We start from the raw sequence: 14,755 nt of genomic DNA on the forward strand, positions 1-14,755 counted from the left end.
ACTAGATTCCTCAACCTCGATGCTAAAGTAGCAGGAGAAAAACGGCTGCTCCACATAAATGAGTTGGATGAATTCCGCTTAGATGCATTTAAGAATGCAAAGATCTATAAGGAAAAGGCAAAGAGGTGGCATGACAAGAAGATAGCTTCCAGAGTCTTTGAGCTAGGGCAAAAAGTTCTGCTCTTCAACTCAAGGCTTAGTTTATTCCCTTGGAAACTCAAATCGCGCTGGAAGGGCCGTATGTGATTACAAGAGTATCACCTTACGGACACATAGAACTTCAAGGAAAAGATCCTGAAAACATATTCACTATCAATGGACAGATAATTAAGCATTACAAAAGAGTGTCAAAGTTGAACGCCAGCCAGGGTATCCCTGCTGGGCGTTCAACGCCCCAAGAGGGGAGCATTGGTGGTGTTTTACGCCAGCCAGGGAGCAGCCCCTGGGCGTTTAAATGCCAATGCAGATAAGTAGGGAATCTAGAATTTCCTAGCTTTTTAGGACCAAGAGGTCCCACAGAGGCTCCACCTACCCCACCTTCTTCTTCCCCATTGATCATAATTGCTTGAGGATGAGCAAAACTCTTAAGTTTGGTGTTGTAAAAGCTTTGCTTTGTGACTTCTACCACTCTTAAGTATAGAAGAAGAGGATGGACAAACTAGAAAGCATGCACATGAACCTGTGCAGCCGCCTCAACAAAGACAAAGGAGTGACATAGAAGAGATCAAGCACTACATGGGATCCTCAAGGAGGAGCACTAGCCACCATCATTTAGGTGGATTCGTTCTCTTTTACTCATTTCCTATTATTTTATTTGTTTTTTGTTTGTTTATCTGTTCTCTTGTTCTAGTTGCATGATCATTTGCATTGATGTCTCTAAGTTGTAAAATGTTCCATATATCTCTCACCTTGCTTAAATAAAATTTTTATTTGAAAAGAATTGAGAGATGCATGAATTTCAAGTTTAAAATAAGATTAGTTTAATTAGTTTGATGTGGTGTCATTTGCTTTTTTATGAATGTACGAAATAAACAGTGGATATTTGAAGTTGTAATTTTAGAATGTTGGCTCTTGAAAGAATAAGAAAAAAGAAAAAATATTATTGATAATCTGAAAAATCTAAAAATTGATTCTTGAAGCAAGAAAAAGCAGCAAAAAGCAAAAGAAAAAGCATGTTGCAAAAGAAAAAAAATATATGCATGCGAAAAAAGAAAGAAAAAAGTGGTGAAAAAATAAATAAATAAAAAGCAGAAAAATCCATTACTGCCCAAAAATACAGGGCATATTGAAAAAGCTAGTAACCCTTTAAACCAAAAGACAAGGGTAAAAGGGGCTAAGGCTTTGAGCATTAGTGGTTAGGAGGGTCCAAAAGATTAAAATCCTGACCTAAGCGGCTAAACCAAAGTGTCCCTAACCATGTGCTTGTGGCGTGAAGGTGTCAACTGAAAAGCTTGAGACTGAGCGGTTAAAGTCGTGGTCCAAAGCAAAAAGAGTGTGCTTAAGAATTTTGGACACCACTATCTGGTGACTTGATGCACGGAAACTTGTCTCTCAACAAATTTCCCTCGGCAAGTATACCGAATTTTCGTCAAGTAAAAACTCACAATAGAGTGAGGTCGAATCCCACAGGGATTGATTGGTCAAGCAACTTTAATCAGAGGAATGTTCTAGTTGAGCTAAGCAGAAATTAAGTTGAGATTTGCAGAAAAATAAATGGCGGGAAGTAAATAACAGAAAATGTAATTGCTGGAAGTAAATGGCAGAATGTAAATAATGGAAAGTAAATTGCAGAATCTTAAACGGGGATTTGGGGAAATGAACATAAAAGTAAATGGCAGAAAGTAAAGAGAATGGGTAAGATCATAAATGGGGGATTCATTGGGCTCAGGAGATGTTGTATTCTCCGGATCAAGTTCATTTTCATCTCTTCCTCAATCAATGCATTCATTGATCTCCTTGGCAATCTTAAGTGATTGGATTTCAATTTCTTGGTAATTCAATCTCTCAAATCTTGATCAATAGCCAATTTCTTGGTCTAATTACTCATGAGAAGAGATGAAATATGGTCATTGATTATACCACATGTATTTCCAAATCAAAGTGTTGGTAGGATTATATGTCACTATATCCATCCAAACCCCAATTTAGTCCAACATGAGAAAGCATTTCTAGCATGATCTCTTCATTCCTCTTCCAAGGTTCCGAAGAGATCCAAGTATGAATAGCTTCTTTTCCAAGACAACTACCCAATTGGATGAAGATTGAAAGCTTTCTAGTAAAATCAAGAGAAAAGAAAGAAGAAGAATAATGAAAACTATTATTGATCCATCAAATTACAACAAAGCTCCATAACCCAATGAAAAGGGGTTTAGTTGTTCACAACTCTGGAAATGGAAGAAGATAAAGAAGAATGCATTGTCAAATTAAACTAGAGATTACAGAGAAAGTAAAATATACAGAGTGTAGTTTTCTAAAAATGCCAAAAAGCTCCCCTACTAGTTCAAAACTACTCCTATATATACTACTCTTCTGATCTTCTAGTTGGCTCTTCAAGTCTTGGATATGGGCCTTTGATCTTGAGTTGAAGCCGTTATAGTCTTCAGTGGGCTCAGCTTTGCTTGCAGAAAAAGTGTGAGTTAGGCATGGACGTTAGTTAGGACGTTAGTGGTGTCAACGTTAAGTGAAAATGTGGGTTCAAGAACGTTAGTGACGATCACCTTTTTCACTAACGTTCCAAGCCCAAAATGATCCACGTTAACTTCAACGTTAGTGGCACTAACGTGACCACTAACGTTGCCTCTTGGTCCTTCACAAACGTTATTGGCATTCACCTTTTCCAATAACGTTGCTTATTGCCTCTTTTCCCCACGTTAGAGTTCACGTTAGTATAACTAACGTGACCTTTAACGTGGGCATGCCTAAGCTTCGAGAGCGTTAGTGGCACTTACCTTTGTCACTAACGCTCCAAACGCCCCTCCTTCCCACGTTAGAGTTCACGTTAATTAGATTAACGTGGCTCTTAACGTGGCTTATGTATGGCTTTTTGGAACGCTAGTGGTATTCACTTTTACCACTAACGTTGGAGCTCCTCTTTTCTTTCCACGTTAGCTCCCACGTTAATGTAACTAACGTGGCAACTAACGTGGGCTATGATGGCTTTCGAAGGCGTTATTGGCGATCACTTTTTCTCATTAACGCCACAAGCTTATGCCCATTCCATGTTAGTGGTCACGTTAATTAGACTAACGTGGCTACTAACGTGGTTCTTCCTTGTTTTCTTTGTCCTGAAATCAAGCAATTAAAGTGCATCAAAGCTCTATTCCAAGTCATGAGATCATGCATTATCCAATTTGTCATTCAATTCATGCATAATTCTCATGAAATCATGTAAAGTTCACAATGTTTGCTTGAATCAAGATGTAAGTGTATTTCTACCCAAAACTTGCTTATTTACTAAGAAAATGCATGAAACTACCCTAAAACAGTAAAGAAAAGGTCAGTAAAACTGGCTAAAATGCCCTGGCATCACAACACTAAACTTAAAGCTTGCTTGTTGATAAACCCCAATTTTGTGGTTTATCTTGTGCTTAATTTGGGGGATTTTATCACCTTTTCCCACATTTATTCAATGAAATAGCATGGTTTTGCAATTCTCCCTTGATTTGTGCTTAAATGTGAAAACATGCTTTTTAGGCCTTAAAATAGCTAAATTTAATTCACTTTAATTCCATTCGATGCCTTGATATATTTTTTGAGTGATTTCAGGTTCATATGGCAAGTATTGGATGGAAGAAGTGAGGAGAAAAGTATGCAAAGTGGGAGAACTCATGAAGAAATGAAGGAACCGTAAAGTTGTCAAGTCCGACCTCTTTGCACTCAATCGACCATAACTTGAGATACAAAGGTCCAAATGAGGTGGTTCCAATTGCGTTGGAAAACTAACATCTGGGGCTTCAAAATGATATAAAATTTGCCATATGTTATTTCACGTTCAGGGGCGCGCACGTGCCATGTACGCGTGCGCGCCGATCCTGCTCGTGGCCCACTAAAGTGAAATCGCCCTCAGCGATTTCTGAAGCACTTTGAGCCCAACCCAACTCATTTCTAATGCTATTTCATGCAGAATTCAAGCTGGGGCAAAGGGGGAGCAATTGTTTTGAAGTGTTAGCATCATGTAGTTTAGTTTCTAGAGAGAGAAGCTCCCTCTTCTCTCTAGAATTAGGACTATAATTTCTTAGATCTAGGTTTAATTCATGCTTTGATTTATTTTTCCTTTACAATTTCTTGTTCCTCTACTCTTTCTCTCTCTAATTTTGTATCTCATTCTTGTAATTGCTTACTTTGTTGTTGATGCACTCTTTCTTCTTCTATTTTCCTTTAATGCAATTTATGATTCATGTTCCTTTATTGTTGATTTGATTTTGTTGTTGTTTAATTCCTTGCAATTGAATAGTGTAGATTTACATTCCTTGCAATTTACTATGTTTTCCTTTTATGCCTTCCAAGTGTTTGATAAAATACTTGGTTGGATTTTAGTAACGCTTGAGTTAGTAACGCTTGAGTAATTAGTAACGCTTGAGTTATCTAATTCCTTTGTTGATTGATAATTAGAAGTTGCTAATTGATTTGGATACCACTAAAGATAGTCTTTCCCTTGGGAGTTGGCTAGGACTTGTGGAATCAAGTTGATTCATTCACTTGACTTTTCTCCATGGTTAGAGGTTAACTAAGTGGTAGCAATGGATAATTTATGGTCACAATTGAGGAGGATAACTAGGATAGGACTTCTAGTTCTCATACCTTACCAAGAGCTTTGTTAGTTGTTAGTTTATTTTCTTTGCCATTTATGTTTCTTGTCTAAAATCTCAAAACCCCAAACATACTTCATAACCAATAACAAGAACACTTTATTACAATTCCTAGGGAGAACGACCTGAGGTTCAATACTTCGGTTTATAAATTTAGGGGTTTGTACTTGTGACAAGCAAATTTTTGTATGAAAGGATTATTGTTGGTTTAGAAACTATACTTTACAACGAGATTTCATTTGTGAATTCTAAACCACACAAAAGCCCGTTCATCAAAATGGCGCCGTTGCCGGGGAGTTGCAATGGTGTTATGTTATTGGTTATTGTATATATGTGAATATTGTAAATAGGTTTACCTTTTGCTTCTTTGTTAGTTTTTTCTAGTTTTAGGATTTAATTTTCTTGCTTCTTATTTGATTTTATTTTCATTTTCTCTTGCTATCATAAATTCTCACTTTGGCTATGAGTTTGGTTCTAATTATGTTGTAGGAAATGAGGGCTACAATGAAGATGTGTATCAAGAATGGTACAATCAAAGGTGGGAGGAGCCATATGCATATGACCAATCCTCATAGAAATAACCTCCACCAATGCACTATGAACAAGAGTCATTCTATGATGCATATCAATCCAATGGCTATGGTGAATCCCCTTGTGACTTTCAAGAACCACCACCATACGCCTATGAGCCATATCCCTAACATAACCCTCAACCATACTCACAAGCCCCTTCTTACTAACCATCTTCATATGACCCTAATCCATATCCATCCTACCAACAATCATATGAGCCATATGAACCACACATAGAGCCACCACTACTCCAACATCAACATTTTCAAGAGCCGCCCCCTCCATATTACTACCAAGATGAACCACCTCCAATACATGAAAACTTTCAACCACAAGATGAACTCCACTTTCCACCACAACCTCCTATGGAAGAATACTCATGTCCGTTAATCCAAGAGCCATATGATCCTACTCGTGATATCCAAGAGGAACAAGAGTTAAGGGATCGTCTCAAGGAAGCATTGGATCAATTTCAAGCAACCATGGAGTGTGTTGTGCAACAAATGGAAAGAATGGGAAATATTAAACCACCACAACTCTACCTAAAAGAACCACCTTCCGACTATAATACCTTTCCCTCAAACAATGAACCCTCTCTTTCACCATCACCTCCCGATGAAGCCTTTATGCTAGAATTAAGGGATCTTGAATCTCATATCTTAAGACAACACGAGGAGGATGAAAAGAAATTTGAGGAGTTAAGAGAAAAAATGGCTATCATGGTACAAGCCATTGGGAACATAGTCTCATCCCGCCTAAGCCTATGCGATCAAGGCACTTCCATTGTGAAATATGGAGAAGCAACCAAGGAGCTTAGTGAGGGAGTGAACTTGAAGCTCCAAGGTGAAGAAGAGGAGTTAAAGCAAGAAATGCAACAAGAGGAGGAGGTAGAGATTATTGAACAAGAGGAAGAAGTGGTTGAAGACTTAGGAGATGCGGAACCACCTTGGGAGTCTAGGATTGAAGAAAACCCCTCTAAGATAATTGAATTTGATGCTAAGGAGGAATGTGCACAACCTCCAAGGCATATCTCTTATGAAGAATTGGATGGGATAGAGTAAGAATTGAGTCCCCTTGGTGATGAAGATCAAGCATCAAGTCTTAGTGGTGACGAATCCTTTGAGCATGAAGAACCTTCTCCCGATGAGATGGAAAGCAATGTGGAGGTAAATGTCTCTCACCCTCCCATTTATGATTTGAGTAAGGGAAAAGAGTTAGATAAAAGTGCTGAACAAAGGATTGAGATTAAGAGGTCTTGTGAGGAGGTGGAGATCCTTAGAAAAAGGAGGATGGGAATTGAATATGCTTTAGCAAGACCCTTGGAATCACCTTTGCCTAGGTTGCCATCTACACCTTCATTTGAGTTGATGAAACTCATTTCTATTATCTTTATTATCCCACTTGAATATGGCTTGCTTGAAACGGATGGTCAACTTAGGATGCTTTGTGGGATGAAGCATAAAAGAAAGATGTTTCATGGTTGGCGTTACAAATCAAGGCTCATTATGGTTGATGCATCAAACATGAGATATAAAGGTTGGAGTAGTGCTCACCTAGATGGGTCTAGAAGGATTGTTGGTCACTTTATAGAGAATTCACCTTGCTTACCACCCGGATGGGCTAATAATGAGAATCAACTTCAAGACGGGTGTGAAAACAAAGTGTGAGACCCTGGATTACAAGGAGAAAATCAAATTTGGGAGCCCCAAATTTGTGAAGAACTCCATCAACACTTGGTGCAAATGATAAGGAATCTTGAGGCACAATGGAGAACCAAGCATTGGTGGATGTTCCAAGATGGCTTCAAGCACAAGCCACCATGATGAGGAGCTCCCCATAAGTCCAACTTCTAGGTGGGAGACACCCCACCATGGTAACATCTTTTCATTTTTCCTTTTGTACATATTGGTAAAATAGGTTTAATCTCATGTTTTGATTGATTTGTTAAGTTTGTTTGGTAATCTAGTAGGTTAAATAAGGTTTTATGATGTTTTGGTAGTTGTTTGGAGGTTTGGAATGCTTGGTTTGTTGCGAAAACATAGAAAAATTTTGAAAAACAGAGCACCACCCACGCGCACGCGCACTCCACGCGTACGCGTGAATCAAGCAATTTCGGCCATCCACGCAGACGCGCCATGTACGCGTACGCGTGGATTGCATTTTTCCCACCTCCCATACATTCACCCGAGAGTTGTGCCTGAAGTGTGCCAACTCTGTGCCCCAGGGCATGCGAACGCGTACCTTGCGCGTTCGCGTCGCTTCTATTTCATCAATCCACGCTTACGCGCACATGACGCGCACGCGTGGATTGCCCTGTTTCACTCACCTTCTTTTCTTCTCCTCTTTCCATTTCTTTCCTTCTTCTCTTCTCTTTCCACCCTTCAATCATCATCCAATACTACCAAGCATCATATAACACTATTTCTTTTAGTTAGTTAGTTAGTTAGTTTAATTTTTGTTTTCTATTATAAGTGTTGGATTACTAATCTTGTTTACCATTTACTGCTGCTTATTACTAATGGGATGTTAGTTTAACATCATTGTCGTTATTGTCATTGTTAGATTCCTTTGTTGAGGTTGCAATTTATTACTTGGTTTGGAATTTTTCATGCTTAACACTTTTGAATACCAAGTACTTGTTACATTGCCTTCATGCATCTTACCTCTTTGAATTTCATGTTTTGGCCACCATGCATTCATCATCTATTGTTAGGCAATTGTACATTATCAATCCATTTTTTTAGGATGCTTGTTCTAATTGATCATCACCTATTTCATGCATTGAGTTTGTGGAATTGTGAAATTGGATCGAAAGCTTACCTAGCGACATATTTTTGAGCTTTCTAAGCTTTGTTGACCATGCTTGCTATGTGATTGATTTTCGACTTCTATATCCTTTTTTTCTAAGTTCCATAGCATCCATGTGTTCCACCTCTATGTCACTTAGGTGTTGCAAAAACTTCAATAAGTGTCATTGTTTGATGTGTGAGCTCTTTAAACCATTTTGTTCACCAAATTTACCTACACATCAATCAATGTTCATGCATTATCTAATTTCACAATTGCTTAATTTTTGCTTGAATGCTTTTATGCTTCTTCACTACTTGTTGGGTTGTTTTAGCCTACAAATCTTTTAAAGTATCTCAAGCACACTAGAATGAGTGAAGTGCATGTTTTCTTTTGTATAATTGTGACATGATTTTTAAATACTAGGGTGTGAGTTCTAAACCACATGCAAGTTAGGACCCACACACTTATTTTTCATTATTGTCACACCAATTCACTCACTCAATTCTAGTGATTTACCTCATTCCAACAATCCATGCTTCCTTGCTTGTGCATTTACTTGTCTTATTATCTCCTGTTTTCTATGTTTAGGATGAATCATCATAAGCAAAAACGGAAGTGGGAGAAGAACACGCATCATCGGTTGACCTACCAACTGAAGGTAGCAACTAGGAAAGTCGCCATACCCCCTTGTTCATCTTTGGATGCACCGAGGACGGTGCAAACTTTTAAGTGTGGGGAGGTCGTCCGACCGCTCGGCATTTTTGGGTGACAAGTTTCTAATCCCAACACTTTTGGATTTCATTTTTAGGTCTTTTAGGATTTTTGGTTGCATTGCATATGTATATATTAAGCTTAGTCAAAATCATGATATTTTCCAAGGATTTTATCTATAGGGCACCCCAATTGAAAAAAAAAATTTTTAGAACTTGCTTGAATTATACACTTGTGGAACATGATTTTTGAGCTAACACAAGCATGTGAGATTTGAGCCTAATTGTGTGGTTACATCGTATATAACCACTTATTTTCATTCTTGTGTGCATTATTCTCCTCCTATGATTGTAATCTTTAATTTGTTTAATTCTATATGTCCATTATTTTGTGTACACATGCATTTATATAATTGAGGTCATTGTTCAAATAGCTCACTTACCCAAATAAGCCTACCTTTTATCTTCCATTGATAACCAATTTGAGACTATACTTAACCCATTTGTTCTTAATTGTAGCACATTACAAGCCTAAGTGAAAAACAATAAATATCCCTTAATTTAGATCTTTGATTAGCTTAGACTAGTGAGAGTGTTTATCATTTAATTTTGGGAGAGTTGGAAACATTGGGTAGAGATAAAAGTGTGTTTTTGTATTTGTGTTGAGAATCTTGGGAATTGGGTACATACTCATGTATTAATCATGTGTAAACCATATGCATTGATGTTCTTGTATATATATTTTAGTTTGAAAAGAAAAGAAAAAAAATTTTAATGAAAAAAAATTGAATGAAAATAAATAATATAAATAGAAAAAGAAAGACAAAGAATTGCAATAAAAAGGTGACAAAATGCCCCAAAGCAAGGTTCAATAAAAGTCAATGCATATGGGTAGTGACACTACAACAAATATGGGCTTTAGCAACGCCAAATTTTGCAACGCCTTAAAACCGTTCTCTTAGATAGTTTTAGACAACGGTTTTTTTTTTTGTGTTACCAATGAATTCAATTTTTCATTATTTTTTAGCAACAAACTAAAACCGTTCTCTTTGACTATTTTAAAGAACGGTTTTATAACCGTTACCAAGATTTATTTTTAAGCAACGGTTTTTTTATTGTTGTTTAAGTAATTGTACAAAAGAAACGCATAAAAACCGTTGCCAAAATGCTACACTTTAAAATCGTTCTATTAGATGGTCTTAGATAACGATTTTTACAGTGTTGCTGTTGAAGTTCAGTTTTTCATTACGTTATAGCAATAAAATAAAACCGTTCTTTTTGACTATTTTAAAGAACGATTTTATAACTACTGCAACAATTTTTTATCAAATAATAATTTTTTAATATTATTTAAATAATTATACAAATTAAAAGATACATATAAAAATAATTATAAATAATCATACAAATTTAAACAATTTTTTCTATAAATACTAAATTTATAGAATACTCAAACATTATTGTTATAAACATATAACAAATATTATTTATAAAAAAATAAATTTAAAATAAATTTATAACAAATATTATATATTTTTACTTCATTTTCACTCTAAAATTTAACATAATATTTTTTTAACACCTCAAAAAAATTTTAACAACCTCCCTCTACTAACATTAGAAGAGAATAAATTTAAAATAATCTTTTTTCTCCCTCTACTAATATTAGAAGAAAATGGAGCATTTGTGACAAAAATTTTATGTTAAATTTGGCATTGCTACAAAAAATTAGTGATTATTATTACAATATTTTGTAACAACCTGATTTTTTTGTTACAAATTATGTTAGCTTTTGTAATGAGCCAATATGTTGTTGCAAAACTTTATAATATTTTATAACAAAATATTAAGTTATTGCAAAAATTCAAAATATTTGCAAACAAAATATCGTTTTATTTCAAAAACTCTAATTATTTTTGTAACAAAAAATTAGTTTGTCACAATAAAATTATTATTGTATTCAATAATTTTATTAAAATATCTATTTTATCTATATTTTATAACTCTTTAACTCTAATGCTAAATTTTTAAATTAAATAAAAAATTCTAGTTCCTAAATTGAAAAACCTAACCTTAGAACTCCACCCTACTGAGAAAAGAGAAACGCAGAGAGAAGAGAGAAAGCTAAACCCCGCAAGGAAGAAGAAGGGAAGGAGAGGGAGAAGAGCGCGCCGGCGTCGCGCCTCACCGCCGTAGAGCCCATCACACGCATCGCCGCCGTCATGTCACCGTCAATCTGAACCGTGCGAGGGAGAGAGCTGCCGCTGCGGGAAACGCGATGGTGGAGAGGACGCCACCAGATCTGTGGCGCCTGTTCCCTGTCGAGCTCTCCGTCGAAGACGCCACCGCCGTCACTGTCGAACCCTAGCCGTCACAGTCGCCATCGACGCTGTGGCAGAGAAAGAGGAAGGATGCGCGAACAGAAGAGGGAGAAGGAAGCTGCGAAGCCGTCACCGTTTCTGCTCGGGGTTGTCGCTGCTGCTGAAGAAGACGCGTCCGAGAGAGAGAGAACCGGGGGAGTGACGCGCGAAGGATGTTCTGACGGAGAAGGAGGAGAACGAGGTTGTCTCATCGCCAATGATTAGAAGTTGCTACTGTTGATGGGATGAACAGAACGTGAAGAGGGAGGAGAAACTCGTAGAGGAGAGGGAGGTTTTGCCGCCGCACCGCTGGTCGCCGGGGAACACCGCCATTGACGCCGGAGAATGCCACTATTGGAGCCACTGTCCGTGCTCGGCCCCTGTTTCCGTTGCTGTTTATGCTGGTTCAGCCATTGCCGCCACAACCCGTCTCAAATTTCTTCTAATTTCGACACTCAGAGGTAGGGAATTTATTTTAAAATTAACCGTTTTAATTTATGAATATCATTGAAGTTTAGTGAGTATCTGCAAATAATTTATAAATGTCTTGTGTGATTAATTGGTAGAAATAAGCTTGGTTTGAGGATGTAAAATTTGGATTAGTTTTTGAGATGATGTTCTAGTGTTTCAATTAGTTTATTGAGTTTAGGTTATGACTGTGAATGTGACTGGTATGATGATGATTACGTGCGTGTGAATTGAAATTTGTTTAGCTCTTGTGTGCATCTTGCAAGGTTGTTTGGGGATGAATGCTTGTCGGAAGTTCTGTTTTTTTTTTTTACTTAATAATGTTGTGATTGGTGGTTGAATCAAATTATAATGAGTAATTTATGAGATTGAGGCTTGATGAATGATAAATAGATTGAGTTTAGATTTCTAAACTAAGTACCTAAAATTGATTTCTTAACTAAAAGTAGTAATTTTTATGGTTTATAAATAATTTTACAATGAGTGGAACCAAATGGTGATAAAATATGTTGATTATTGAGAACCTGTTTGTTTGATGATTGCTGATCCTTGTAAATTAATTATTATATGTTTTAGGGTGCTGCTACTCTAAATGATTGGAAGATGGTCATTGCTGTTTGAAAAGAGCAATGCATCACAATTGCCTTGTTTGCTTTGAGGTATAAACTATAAAGACTATTCTTCTATTATGGTAAAATCTTTTGGGAAGAACCACATGATTTCATTTTCTTTGGTTTATGAATTGGTTTTGCTTATTATGAATTTTATTGATTGTTGATTGTTACTATGATGATGTTGGCTTGTTCTGCCATTAGTTACTTTGTTGATTGAATTTTTTTCTTTAATGAGATTTTGTTCTGAGCAATGTTAGGAGAAAATAGTTCTGCTTTGTCATCAGTTCCTTCTCTGTCATCTGCTGCTGTTCCGTGCTCTCCTCTCCGCTTGCGTCCACTACGTCGTCCCCCACCTCGTCCGCTGAGGTTCGGTTACGGTATGTGTTTGGATTAAGGTTATTTTCTGTTATAAATCAAAGAGTTATTTAGCTGAACATGTTCTCTCTATGTAAAAAGTTAAGCATAGAAGTTTTGTTTTAATTCAATTTGGTTTGAAATTAAGCTAAGTTGTTTTATGGAGAATAATGTTAATGTTAATGGTTGTTTCTTAATTGTTGGTTGGTTTATTTTGTTAGCATGTAAAGTGGCTGGGAATTCTAAGTTGATTCTCTCAATGGCCTGAATGACTCAAGTAAAATTGCTGCATTTGATTTTGATGACCTGAATGACTCAAGTAAAAATCTTAGAATTCTGGAGAAGATTGCCCAAATATTCAAAGAGGATTTGAAGTTTGGTGGAGAAGAGCTTTCTGGAAGCGGAATGGAGAGTAAGAATAGACAAGACAATTACGAATTACAGCTACAATAGTTGATAATCCTTGAAGATAGACAGTCCCAGCATGGTGGAATTGACAGCATTTTACTGGGTGTGTCTCCTTTTAACCTTCTCTTGATCATTTCAATTTCTATTTAATTCCTCTGTATTGACCAGCATTTCAACCTTAGTAGCTTACCTGTAAAGCTGCTTGTTTGAAATGTGATAGACTCTGTCTTCATCCATGATTGATTTACCTTGAACAAGTTAGTACCATTGTATTTTTTTTCCTTTTTTCTTTTGGAACTTTTTTGTTTGTTTGTTGTGCACATAATCTAATCATTTCAATAGAAACAACCTGTGAGTATAGAATTTATAGTTCATGTGGGTACTTGGAAACATTCTTCTTTTATCAGTGTGCATAGTCATCGATTTACACTTAGGCTGGTCATAATTTGGCTCTATCTTGAGCTGACAACACTACACTCTTGAAGAATGTTATTTTTTTTATTATGAGACTGTTCTATTTTCATTATGTATTTAGGGGCAACACAAGCTGAGCTTCAGTTACAATTTGTTTAGTTCTAAACCTTTTCCATTCATATTTAGTCTTGTTTAATCATCTCTTTGCAGTTACATGGAAGAAATAAGAGTTTATGTGCTATCAATTTAATTTAGTGGATAAGATTTCATGTTTAACTGGCTACCGCAAGGTGGGGCTGGTGGTTTAAGTTTTTTGCTGTGTGAGAGACTATACTAAGCAAAGCAACTGCTGATGTTGACAAAGGGGTCCATGATGAGACTGGTTTCTTTTAGGTATGTTTGAATAAGTATGCTTGAATCTGAAGTCTAAAATTTGCTATTATATTTATTGCTGCTGTTGGTTTACCTTCTGGTAGTGTCAAAGGAGGGGACAGGAGGGGGAGGTGGGTCTTGTGACCTTATGTGGTGCTTTTAGTGCAAAGAAGTTCTTGGATTTAATATCTTTTATAAATTACAACCTTTTGATTTGATGTATTAAGAAGCTTATTTATTAGCAATACAAATATTACTTTTCTTACTGGTTATAACAATCATGCTTGAAAATAACTACACTATGGTTGCTTGATCCTTTTGATGCCTTATTAAGAATTGAATTTGTTAAGTACCTATGTGCTTGTATCCATTGTGCTAGTGATACGTGTTATATGCATGCCATTGTTCTTTATTTTGTATTTTACTAATTCAAAATGCTTCATTTTTTCCCAGTTAAAAAGCTTGTGTTCCTTGTTGTCTACAGGTGGTTCTGTTTTTTGAAAATATGGGCTTGGATAAAGAAACTATTGGGAGAATTATTTTTCGCTGCCAGCATTGATAAAACTCTTTAGAGGAAGATTGAATTCCTTTCTAGGGTTGGCGTTTTTTAAGCTTATTTTCCTGGGATAATTAGAAAATATCCGGAATTACTTGTAACCAACACTGATACAACTATATTGTATCCGGAAATTTTTGGTTCACTAAGTATATAAATGTTTATTTTTCTATGGTAAGTGTTCAATTAGTTTTCTTTAGTAATTTGATTCAAATAGTTTAACCTTGTTTATTAACATTAAATTTAAAAAAAATAGTTGGAACTAATTTCAATGCAACATGAGAAAACTATTGTAAATAAAGAATAATATAGTTATAAAAAACTGTTG

At 36.2% G+C, this 14,755-nt stretch overlaps 1 long non-coding RNA gene across 4 annotated transcripts; it reads left to right on the top strand.

The window, feature by feature from the left end:
• On the top strand, nt 11,000–14,534 carry LOC107628345. 4 transcript variants are annotated; one of them, XR_002357437.1, is made up of 6 exons: nt 11,001–11,702; nt 12,286–12,368; nt 12,559–12,700; nt 12,899–13,188; nt 13,710–13,892; nt 14,356–14,534. It is a non-coding gene; the product is annotated as an uncharacterized LOC107628345 (long non-coding RNA). The 4 variants fall into 4 exon arrangements; XR_002357436.1 differs by having other exon boundaries at nt 11,002–11,702; nt 12,581–12,700; XR_001617726.2 differs by having other exon boundaries at nt 11,000–11,702; nt 12,286–12,700.

Source organism: Arachis ipaensis, chromosome B02 (assembly GCF_000816755.2).
Source record: "Arachis ipaensis cultivar K30076 chromosome B02, Araip1.1, whole genome shotgun sequence".
Taxonomy (NCBI): domain Eukaryota; kingdom Viridiplantae; phylum Streptophyta; class Magnoliopsida; order Fabales; family Fabaceae; genus Arachis; species Arachis ipaensis.